The sequence below is a fragment of the Mandrillus leucophaeus genome, unplaced genomic scaffold (genome assembly GCF_000951045.1).
Source record: "Mandrillus leucophaeus isolate KB7577 unplaced genomic scaffold, Mleu.le_1.0 Scaffold184, whole genome shotgun sequence".
Taxonomy (NCBI): domain Eukaryota; kingdom Metazoa; phylum Chordata; class Mammalia; order Primates; family Cercopithecidae; genus Mandrillus; species Mandrillus leucophaeus.
The window spans coordinates 2,890,540-2,902,315 of record NW_012101854.1 but is presented as its reverse complement, the minus strand read 5'-3'; positions in this window follow the sequence as shown (position 1 = coordinate 2,902,315).

Sequence of the window (11,776 nt, the reverse complement as noted above, 5' to 3'; positions counted from 1 at the left end):
TCTGTCTCAAAACAGACAAACAAAGAAAATTATGATAGCCTGAGAATTGGGGGATGAGGATTTTGGTTGTAGGCCTTTTATGATAATTACCCCTCAGTGGTGTGTGGAAAATATGTAAATTTCCTCTATTTCAAGACTTCAAACTACCTCAGGAAGAAAAGTCTGATACAACATTTGTAATGTTTCCAGAGCTCTCAGAATGGGTATTTTTTGCTAAATAAATCGGAAGAGGACTAAAGTATCTTGGGTTAGTGTAGTAATATTACAGTAGGATCCTTAGGTTGATGCTGACTTCTTTTGGGGATAAGTTTATATTTTGTGTGATGTTTCCTTTTTTTTTACAGGGATGTAGTAGGAGCAGTGATACGATACATTTTGCCACATTCTGCAGTAATGAATAAGTTTAATGGGGCAGATGCTGTTTTCAGTAGCATGACAATGGGTGCATAGGTGAGCTATGAGAGGCTAAAATTTGCTCTGATCATCCCTTTCTGTTTTGAGTTTTGCTTGCTTGTATTATTTTTGTTTTACATTTTGGGAGGGGAAACATTTTCCATTAAGGAAGGTTATTGCCAGTGGATTTGATTCCAAGAGACTGGGCTGTTGCAGTGGGGGTGAGGAGGGGCTGCAGGGTGATCATTAGCTACTTAACCTCCACAAGGAGCATGTGGCACCTCTGCCTTTGGGGGATATTTTGCTTTCTTGTTGGTTGTCAGGTCACCTCAAATTCTCTGTCGAATTGCTGTTAAGAAATAGAGGCTATCAGGGCTGGGCACAGTGGCTTATGCCTGTAATCTCAGCACTTGGGGAGGCCGAAGCGGGTGAATCACTTGAAACCAGGAGTTCGAGACCAGACTGGCCAATATGGTGAAACCCCATCTCTACTAAAAATATAAAAATTAGCCAGGTGTGGTAGTGGGTGCCTGTAATCACAGCTACTTGGGAGGCTGAGGCAGGAGAATCGCTTGAACCCAGGAGGCAGAGGTTGCAATGAGCCAGCATCATGCCATTTGCACTCCAGCCTGGGTGACAAAATAAAACTCCATCTCAAAAAAAAAAAAAAAAAAATACAGACCAGCGTTGTTTGGCTCTCACTGGGTGAGGTTTTTGAGTTTTATACAGTCCCTTATTAGATCTTATTAGATCACATCCCTTTACCTAGGACAAATGCTTCACTATCTTTTGACTGACAGTACTCCTGTGGCTCTGTGCCTTGGCTCATTTTGTTTTCTTCAGCCTTGAAGGCCCTTTCCCACATGCAGTGACATCCACTCATGTGTCTGTTCCCTGGAGCCTCCCAGCACCCATTTTGCTGCATCCCACGGGTACAGGACTTTTATCTCTTCTACTGCCCTTGCTTGCTTCTCCCTCGTGGGCTAGTGCTTTGCACCTGTCTCTCTGCCCCTCACTAATTGTACACCTGTGAGAATCAGACATTATTCCCCTTAAATATACAGGGATCATATAGTCTTTCTCTTTTTGTTGTGTGTGTATATGGTATCTGGAATCACATGGACCTGTGATTACCAGCCTGATGCCAACAAATCCCCTTGGTTAGAATGTATAGGTTAAACAAAGCTTTTAAAAGCTCATATAATATGACCTCAAGGCTGTTAACCTGGTCATCTCATGGTCATTAGAAACTCTGATTGGCAGCTTTATATTTCTTGACTAAAAGCCTACGTAAACTGATTAAGTTTTAGGCATTCTTGCAAAGGGGTTCTCGGTGAAAAGATTGGGAACTATTCTATTGGGTGCTTAGTGAAAATATTTTGAATTAATGTATGTACCAGTTATTGCCATTTCTTTATTACATTCAAAAGTTTTTTGCCCCCAAAAAAAGAGAAAGTAATAGCTAAGGGGGGAAGTAGCAGGACAGGTGAAAGGAACTTCAGAAGCCAAGGCCTTGAACCCAGCAGCAAGAGCTTAGTCACTTCTGGGAACCTCATGTATTTCATATGGTTAGAAGAATAGTGAGATCTTGACTGATGAGACTGGGGTGAAACCAGGAGACAACTCACAAATGGCACTCTGCCAATATTTGGTTTTGATGCTGATGAGACCATTCATAGGAGTCATGATTACAGCTGGAATCCCTACAGGCGTGGCTGAAAAGAAAGTGTCTACTGGAACCAGTCATTATGACAAACACCAAATACCTCTCATGTTCTCATTACAAGTTAATCCAGAAACTAGTGTAAAATGAGTGAAGAATCCAGCTGTCATCTGCTTTTTAACCTGTCTGCTGGAATTGTCAGAGGTTATTATTAGAAGGCAGGAGGAATTGGGTCAGTAGAAGAATATTTCCCATATTCTCCAAACTTGTGTGGATATCATCTACAGGGCCTTTAGATAAATGGAACCTGAAGCTTATAAACTACCTGCCCATACATAAGCAAAACAGAGTTAGTTCTATTTGCATTTTGCAAATGAAGCATTATCTGCAGGTATATATCCCACTGCTTAAGTAGCTTTTGCCTCTCTCTGGCTTTCCTGGCTTTAAAAGCGTTTCTCCAATATGAGCAAGGTACTGAACTTTGAGGAAGAGTCCACTGTAATAACAGTAAAGTTTAATGATGCATAACTTTGAGAGACTGACAAATTCCCCAGCCAAAGTATTGATTCTTACAGAATTTATGAAGCACATGCTGTATTCTGTGTCATTATGGTCTTTTTTTTGGCTGAAAGAATCATGTAAAATAGATTTTTAAATGAGTGGTAATAGCCAGACATAAAGAAGGTATTGATGTGTGTCATGAAGGGTGAAATAGCATACCAGATTAAGGCATATAACAAATCAAAAACAACAGTACCCTCTACTACTACAAATGTCAATTTGCTTTTCCTTTGAATCACCCCTTCTATTTACCACTTTACACATTTACAATTTGCCTTCTATAGACCTCTTCTGAAGAGCATTAAAGGTGTGAAAAAATTTTGCATAGCTGCAAATACTGCTTTGGGAGACACTAAAAGTTCAAAAACTGGGTGCTTAAATTTGGCAAAGAAATTTGCTCTTATATGTAAATAATGCCCTTTGCAAAAATAATGGTAAAAGTTTATAGTCTAATCTTTATTATATGCATATATAAATGGTACATATAGTGGATCGAATTTGATATTTAAATTTTTTATCAATTCAATACTTTTTAAATAATACTGAAAATTTTTATGTGTTTTTCAGAAATACTAAAAATTTATTCTTCCTTTACAGCTTCCAGCTAAGCTCTTTTCTGTTCCCAAATGACTGGGTGGACGTCATCTCCACACTAACATGTTTTGAAAAAGTATGGAATTTATTCCTCTGCTGTCTGTAAATGCCCTCTTCATCTTAATGCCTATTATCAATTTGTTTCTCAAGAAACAATTGAAATGTAAGTCTTTGTTGTCCCCCAATCACTTTGTTTTGACACACTGGTGGGAAAAGTGGCTTTCAAGAATAGTAATTTCAACTTTGATTTTACGCTTCACTTTGGAATACATGTTTATTAAATGTGCATCTCACCGACAGAGTAATCAATACAGATTGTGTAGTACATTATAAGAAAACCATGTCTGAGATTATTAAAGAAATTAAATGCTTTTAGTTTTGCTTACTTGAGCAATATGTGAAAATTAACAGTTTAAACCCTTTCATGTATCTGACCAGGCTTAGTCTTAGTCAGAACTCATGGTTTTTTGGGGGGTTCTTTTTCTTTCTTTTCTGTTTTTTTTTTTTTTTTTTTGTAGAGTTTCATATACTTTATGTGGTTAGCATTCATCTAGCAAACATTAAATTGCCTGAAATCCTAATTTTAAAGACTAACATTTATGGAGAGAGATTCACACTTAGATGGGAGACAGAAAGCAAAAGGAAATTGATTGAGTGGCTGCGGCTTTCCCTGAAAAGCAGTGCTGCATTTCCATCACATTCCAGAAACCTTTATAGAGCAAGAAAGAGAGGTCATCCAGGTCTAACTGTGCTAAGGACCAATGGATCCCAGACGCAAATATATCTCCCATGCACCCAGAAACCTCATGAGAATCAGCCAAAGCCTTCTTCGAACAGCTGTTTCTCAACAATTCAGGAGTTTATCTACCTAATAAAAAAGTAACTTGGCAGGAAGAAAAAGGCTGAGACTCTCAATAGACTCTTCTCGGGCCTAGTGGAGCCTGAAGAACTCTTCAAGGTCTTAGTCAACAGTGAACAGAGGAATTTGAACCAGCACGCTCATCTATACCACAAACAAGCTGCCGCGAGAGCCAGAGATGGGTCAATTTTTACATGAACATTTTTTTCCCAGGTCAAATAAAGGCAGATTCAAATAAAATAGGCCAAGTCCAAGGTGGAAGATGATAACAAAAACTCAGGGAACAGGAAAGTGATTCTTTACCTCCAATATAATATCTCACAAGCAGTTCCCACTAACACATTTCAGTTAACTCAGGGAGTATTTCAATTCATGGGATCTATTTTTCGTAAGTTTTCCAAATGGACATTTTTAAAAGAACAACTTACAGTTTGATTGATTGATTGATGTGCTAGAAGAACTAAAATTTTAAAAAGCTGTGTATTTCAGAAGTATTTTTAAGAAGGTAGTCATACTCAAAGATATTTGAAATGCAGAGACTGTTCATTCACACCTAGATCTTAATTTCCTTTTTTCAACTCAGACCCAGCATTCTTTAGACACTATAGGCAGACTATACCCATATGATGTATACGTAAATGCACATAATCACAGCATTTGGTTGTGACAAACTAGTTTTACTAAAATGGAAGATTTAATAGATGAAATGAGGAAATATGTCAATGTAATAGCATATTAGATTTTGCAAATGAGCTATTCCTAAGGCAACATGAATTGCTTTGCTTTTATATTTCCACAATCGTTTGTTCATTTGACAACTAACATTCAGAATCCATCTTTGATCTTGGAGGACTTGTACAAATCAAAGTATAATAAATCGTTACACTTGGGGACTCAAGGTGACATTCGACAAAAGCTGTCTTCTGAAAAAGTCCTTGGTCTGTTGGATATACAGACCTTCCGCAAGACCTGGTGTCAGGGCTAGTCTTTAGCAGACTTGAAAAGAGGGAAAACCTGTCTTTAGGGCTTTCAACATTACTCTGTGCCCCATTTCCCATCAAGCATCTGGGACTCAAAAATTCTAGTTTCCACCTATTGAGGATTTATTATGTGACACACACTTACATGTATTATTTCTGATCCTTACATCAACTTGCAGGATCAGAATTTCATCCTCATTGCATAGAAAATGAAGCTCAATGAATCTCAGTACATCTTCTAAGAGGCAGAGCTGGCTTTCAACCTTGGGTCTGACTTCAAGTCCCCTCCTGAAGCCGATGACATCATCATGTCTCAGCCTGAGGCTTCCCTGTGGAGTTCACACCCAAACTTGTTCTTCCTGTTTTGACTCTAGATTCCCTTCCTGGAGCTTTGGCTTGGGACAGTAATCATCTGAATACAGGCAGTAATGAATTTTTTTTTTTTTCTGTGAGGGGGGTAGAACGGAAAGCATATATGCTCCCACCTCTTCTATTAGCTTTTATTACAAATTCTATTTACTTTCTGATAGGGACATTTTGGAAATGATACCTTTACCCAGAGGAATTGTAACAGGATAAATTTCGAACAGAATGGCATATTGTTGATCAGGCAGACGGCATGACTGCCAACTCGGCATGCTGCTAACATTAGCCATTTGTGTTGTGAAAACTCCTGTTAGCTTCTTAGAGCTACAAAGCCTGTGATAAGAAATTGTCTTTATTTTGCTTTGTGAATATCTGCCATTTGATTTTCACTTTACAACATAAACTGACATCTCTTGGGCTTGTAACAGAATTTTTCCACTGTGAATAAGTCCCCAAAAGCACTCTGGGTTGGTAGAACAGCCCGATGTTCTGTTAAAAATCACTGGAAATTAATTTCTATTAAAGACCCAGTTTTGAAATTTACTGTGTTACTTTGGGAAAACCACATCACCTCTCTACACCTTCAGTTGTAAATGGCTGTCATGAGGATCAAATGAGATTCCAGCTTTACAAAAGGTTTACAAAAGGTTTTGCAAATTGTTAAGAATTATACAAAAGTGAGGGCATTTCTGGGCATCATTTTGAATCCTATTCATTCCTTCCTGAGAAATAATCCTGCAATATAAGGCATTGACTTGCATCTTCCATCTGTACTATCCTTTGACCTTACCCTATGATACTCCTTGGATCTTCCCCCTAATTTACCTCTGCTCTGCCAATAATCAATATGGCAAGAGCTTCAAACATTTTCTCCTTGGATTTCCTAATTCAGACCAATGGTAAATCCTGAAGTTATTAGGTATCAAGGGTTCATTTATCAAATCCTTACAAAGAAGCTTTTCTGTTTGTAATTTTTTCCCTTTTCTAACAGTTAATAGTTTATCTTTTGTAATCACTGATTACTGTGATTATTGTCTACTTGGGATAGAAGGCAGGGATTAACAGAACCGTGTGAGGAACGATGAATGAAGATACCTCTTTCACTCATCTTTTCTTCCCATTTGCTTCTCATTTTGGGGTAACAGGTACCTCTCTTGCCCATTAGTCTGATTCTTTCTCTAAAAAGTACCTTAGTGCCCTCTACAGGTTGTGTGAATTTCTCATCCCATGATCTTGTTAACATGTTATGCCTTCTCCCTTAACTCTTTCCTAAAACCACTGGTGGCTAGGTTCTTCCCAGTGGTGCCAGATTCCAGGAGGACTGCTTATTTATAGTAATCTCTGAATTGTATTTATCTAATGAGAGTATAGAAGAATATGGTGATTTCAATCTTGTGTGCAATTTGAGGGAGAGAATAGATCCCAACTGTTTGGCATGTCAGTAGTTACTAGGAGACCATTTGCAGGTGCTAAGCTACAGAAGACATTTGCAGATGAGAAATCTGAAAACGAAAAAGGTCAAAGTTTGTAAGTCTTCCGAAACTATTCTGTGGTGGTTGCAGGGCCAGAATCTAGGTCTCCCAGCATTTATTCGAGCATTCTTCCTTTCCTTTGTTTTGCATAGTTTCTTTTCCATATTTTCAAAAGTTTCTGTTTTGTCCTCCAGTTGTGTCTCTCAAAACCTACTCCAAGGAGCTACTAACGTCATCCATTTGGCTTCAGTAGGTAACTGATGGATTAGGTCTTCCAGCATGTCAAAAGGATCTGCTTGGTAATACTAATCCAATTTGTAACCACATCCTTGTGCCATTGCAAATGTCTCAGAGGTCAAAAGTATAATTTAGTGAGAACTGGAAAGTGCAGCAAACATGGGAGAGGGCTCATTTCTTGATTTACTTGAAAGTTGCCTAAAGCAAAGCACTCCAACATACAACTTTGTAATGAGCTTTGGATTGAAAGGCAGAAATCTGTTGGCTTTTCCTAGCCTTTACGGGCTGGAAATTCTTGAACACCTTCTCAACTTTCTGTTTTTTGAAATGTCATTCACTCATTCCCAAATTAATTGACATCATCAGCCTGGAGTTTATCTTGCTCACTCCGAATGCAGAATGTCCACTGACTCAAATCCTTAATCATCCAAGAATTTGGGACTCATGAAAGCTTTTCTTCTTTGAAATTATTTAGAGATTTGGAATACAATTTGGATGAAAACAATGCTACATTTTAATCTGAATCCTTGGGGAAAAATAAAAACCTTGGAATACAATTATGTCCTGCAGATCAAAATTAAGAGTGAAAATACCTAGATACAAGTTCTGAGAGGCTAACCCAAAGAGGATTTTGTGAAACTACTTAAAAATGGCAAGTCAACCACAAATCTATATTTGTTCAGCTTCTGGATTTCCTCTTGCTAAGTAATTTTAAAGCTACCTAACAGTATTTAATTGACATTTAACTCACTATTTTACTTGCTTCAAGTCTTTCATACTGAAGCGCTCCCAATTATAACTTGTATATGAAGAATTACCTTAGCCTGATTTCCAAATGGCTAAATAGTTTGATGTAATTTCTACTAGAATTCTGTAATATTGATGCTGCAGGTGCTGGAGCAGCATTTTTCAGCTGTCAATTATGACCCTTTAGTAGGTCATGAAATCAATTTAGTTGATTGTGATTAGCATTAAAAAGAATAAAAAAAGAAAGGAAGAGAATTGCACAGAACATAAGAAATTGAGTGCAAGTTAAGTATTGTTATGTGAAACTCTTTCTTCAGTTATGTGTGTATTTGGATTGGGACATAAATTATATTTCTTGTGTGGGCTGTAGTCAAACTGAGAAACACTATTTTAGACTGCAGTGGATAAGAGAAAGAACTCCTTCCAGGCTGTGTGAATCATTCTGAGACTTGATTTTCTACTCTGAAAATGTGTGTAATAAGACTTTCATAACAGGGTTGTTGTAAAAATTAAGTAAAACATAAAATAACATTGATGCACAATATCTGACATAGTAAGAATCTAATATTGTTATTTTGGTGGGAGTTATAACGAGAATTATTTGAAATCGTTTGAGATAGTAAATCAAAGCACTGACACTTATCCCTTAAATCAAGTTCCCTTGTTGCAAACTTCTACCTCCCAAGCACATAGCCTCTGGGAAGGAGAAGCTAGGCATTCCCAAGATTAGAACAAAGAAGCCATTGATCAGTTTTGAATCTCAAAAGCTGGCTCCTTTGACTTCTTTGCCAAGACAATAGTCATGAAATTTGGATTGTAAGAAAGAAAAAGATTTTCTAAATTCCTTTATTTCTTCTTTAACTATTGAGAAGCCGCCAGACAAATAATACTAGAGAGTCTTAAATGAAAGTGAGCGCAGGGTAGGTTAGGAAGAAGCCGGGAAACGCCTGGCTCCTCAGTTCCCACTGGATTCTTGGTAGAAGACAGAGAAATAGGAGAATACTGCTCCAGCTTCTCTGGTTTTCACCAATTCCTGGTGGTGCGGGTTGAGTGACAGAAGAGTATAGAGATGTTGCAGAGAATTTGAGGGGAAGGGTGAGGGGAAAGGGCCTTCTGCCCCTTCAAGAGGATGGGAAGCTATCGCTTTACACGTTCCTTCTGCTTAACCACTGGGGGTTTTACATAAAATTAAATTCAGTGGCTTACTGTGGTTTTCTGTAGAAAGATCTGAGTTTAACCCCTCAGAATCTCCCTCAGCTCTTGTATGGTATGGTAGCTTTTCTGAGTGTCCTGTGAAATGAACTAGGGGCATCTGGCAGGAAGTAGGTGAAGGTCTTGCCTGGAAACTTTGCCAAAGCAGGTGGTCTAAAGAAAATGAAGCCATTCACGGTAGATAAAGATCCCACTGGGAATCATTATTTTCAGCAAAAGCGAAGATGGGGGCTTGATCAACAAGGGGAGATGGCTAGTGAGGCCCTGAAATGCTGTAAGAATTAAGTGAACGAAACATGAATGAATATCACCAAAGGCAGTTTCTAGCAACGGAGGCTTCAGAATGCCTTGGGGATGGACAAGTCCCTCCTGAGATGACCACCTCCAGGAGAAGGCCAGACCGGGAGAGCTCAGAGGACACCTCTTCAACTCCAGGACTCCACCTTCCCTAATATTATGTTCACCGCACTCATTTCACATAAATCCATATAAATCCAGGTGGAGAGGCTGGAAATCTGACAAGTGTTTCTCTTACTCATGGAAGCAGAAACTGAGTTACATAAAGAGATGGGTTGAATTGTCTAATCAGATGGAATCAACAATGTAACTGAAATAACTTTTCTAGGCTCCCCAGTGGATGTGGAATTATGAAGAAGACCCAATCAATTAAAAAGAAATAAACGCCATTTCTTGGCAGATCTGAGCATGGAGTGAGTACGTCTGTGATGTTCCTAATTTATCATTATTATTATGCTATATCTATGGGAATGAAATTTTTCTGTCTTTATTCACACCAGTCTTTATATCACAGAGTATTTTGAGTAATAACTCTTTAGATTGAAATTAACTATCTAATTGAGAAACCTTTACCCAAGAACCTCAAGTATTGAGCCAACACTAAGTGAATATTCAAAAAGAAAAAGGAGTAAGCCGGCCTTTGTGTTCCCAAATAAAATGGTGCCAAGTCCACATGTAACCCATAGTGCTGGGCAGAAAGATAACGGTACAATTTTAATATTTACAGACGACTTTTCTGCTTTGATAGTCACAATTGAAATTCAACTAAAATTCTTGCATCTTAAGCTTTAGAGTTTTCTTTCTTCCTCACGATTCTAGGGGCAGGTGGTGATGGTGGCACTGGCGGATGGGATATAAATTGTTAAAGCAGGAAACAGTACAGAAAAAAAAAATCTATTTTTAGGAGCAGTGATCCATCCAGAGCTATTCCTTTTCCCCGGCACCCAGTGGCAGGATAAACAGCTGCGCCAGGCCTGCCGCCAGCAGAGAGAGCAGGGGCTCACTGACACCTAAGGCTGACAGACTGTCATGTAGTGATGGTCGGGGCCAGGCCAGTGTTTGCCCTGTGGCTCTTGTTTTCCATACCACAGGAGGCAAGATGACCCACTGGGAAGCACTGGAGTTTATTGATAGTGTGGGGGTTAGGACCTCTCACCCCAGTTAGATAAAACTGGACTCTAGTCCTAGAATCATCATTTATTAGCCATGTGAATTTTGGAAAATCACTTAATCTTCCTAATCTTGGTCTCCTGTTCTATAAAATGGGGATAACAACTGAAGCTCCCCATAAGCCTATTGGAATTTAAATAATTCATGTAAAGGATATGTTTCAGTATCTGGAACTTAGGTGCTCATTAGAAGTCAGTCAGGCCAGGCTCGGGGGCTCACACCTGTAATCCCAGAACTCTGGGAGGCCGAGGCGGGCGGATCACTTGAGGTCAGGAGTTCGAGACCAGCCTAGCCAACATGGTGAAACCCTGTCTCTACTAAAAATACAAAAATTAGCCTGGCATGGTGGTGCATGCCTGTAATCTCAGCTACTGACTGGGGAGGCAGGAGAATCACTTGAACCCGGGAGGCGGAGGTTGCAGTGAGCCGAGATCACACCACTGCACTCCAGGCTGGGCGAAAGAGCGAGAATCAGTCTCAAAAATAAAAAAAGTCAATCAGTCTTACTGTTTTTATTCTTTTGGGCAGCTATAAGCTTGAATACCACTACTTATTTGATGTTGAGTAAAATATTTTAGTGTTTCGAACCTCAATCCCCTTACTTTAAGGTGGGACTAACTCACATTACATGAGATTATTTAGAGATTATAAGAAATAAATGTTGAACCCTTCTTTTTCTCTCCTTTCTCCCTTTGTTCTCTTCTGATCAGAGTGTGTAAGAAGACTAGAAACATGTCAAAGGTGCAAAGGTGATGGAACCAGGGATGTCTCGTGGTCTGGGTCTTTGCTGTACACGCAGGCTCTTGGAGAAGGAGCGGGTTTGAGATGTGAGTAGGTGGCCAAAGAGAAAGCAGATGAGAAACTGATGGAAAGATCATCACATAGCAGGAGATCAAGAGTTCGTGCAGAATTAGAAATGAGATTTCTGCTGACCTTCAGGTCATTTGATACATCACTGTCAGAGTTACCTTTCTAAAAATTCTGATCTTGCTTTAAAAAAGGTAGTGGCTTGCTATTGTTTACCACGAAAAGTTTAATTGCCTTGAAGGCCACCTATGATAGAGTTCCGGCCTCCCCTGTAGGATTATTGGCAGTTGTCTCTCTATGTGTGCCCTTCCTAGCAGGGAAGGAGGGAAGGAAATTAATGACGACGTTATTATTGAAATACAGTTGGCAGGACTAGGCAACTTGGCAAAAAATTAATTTTGGGTACAGAGAAAGGAGT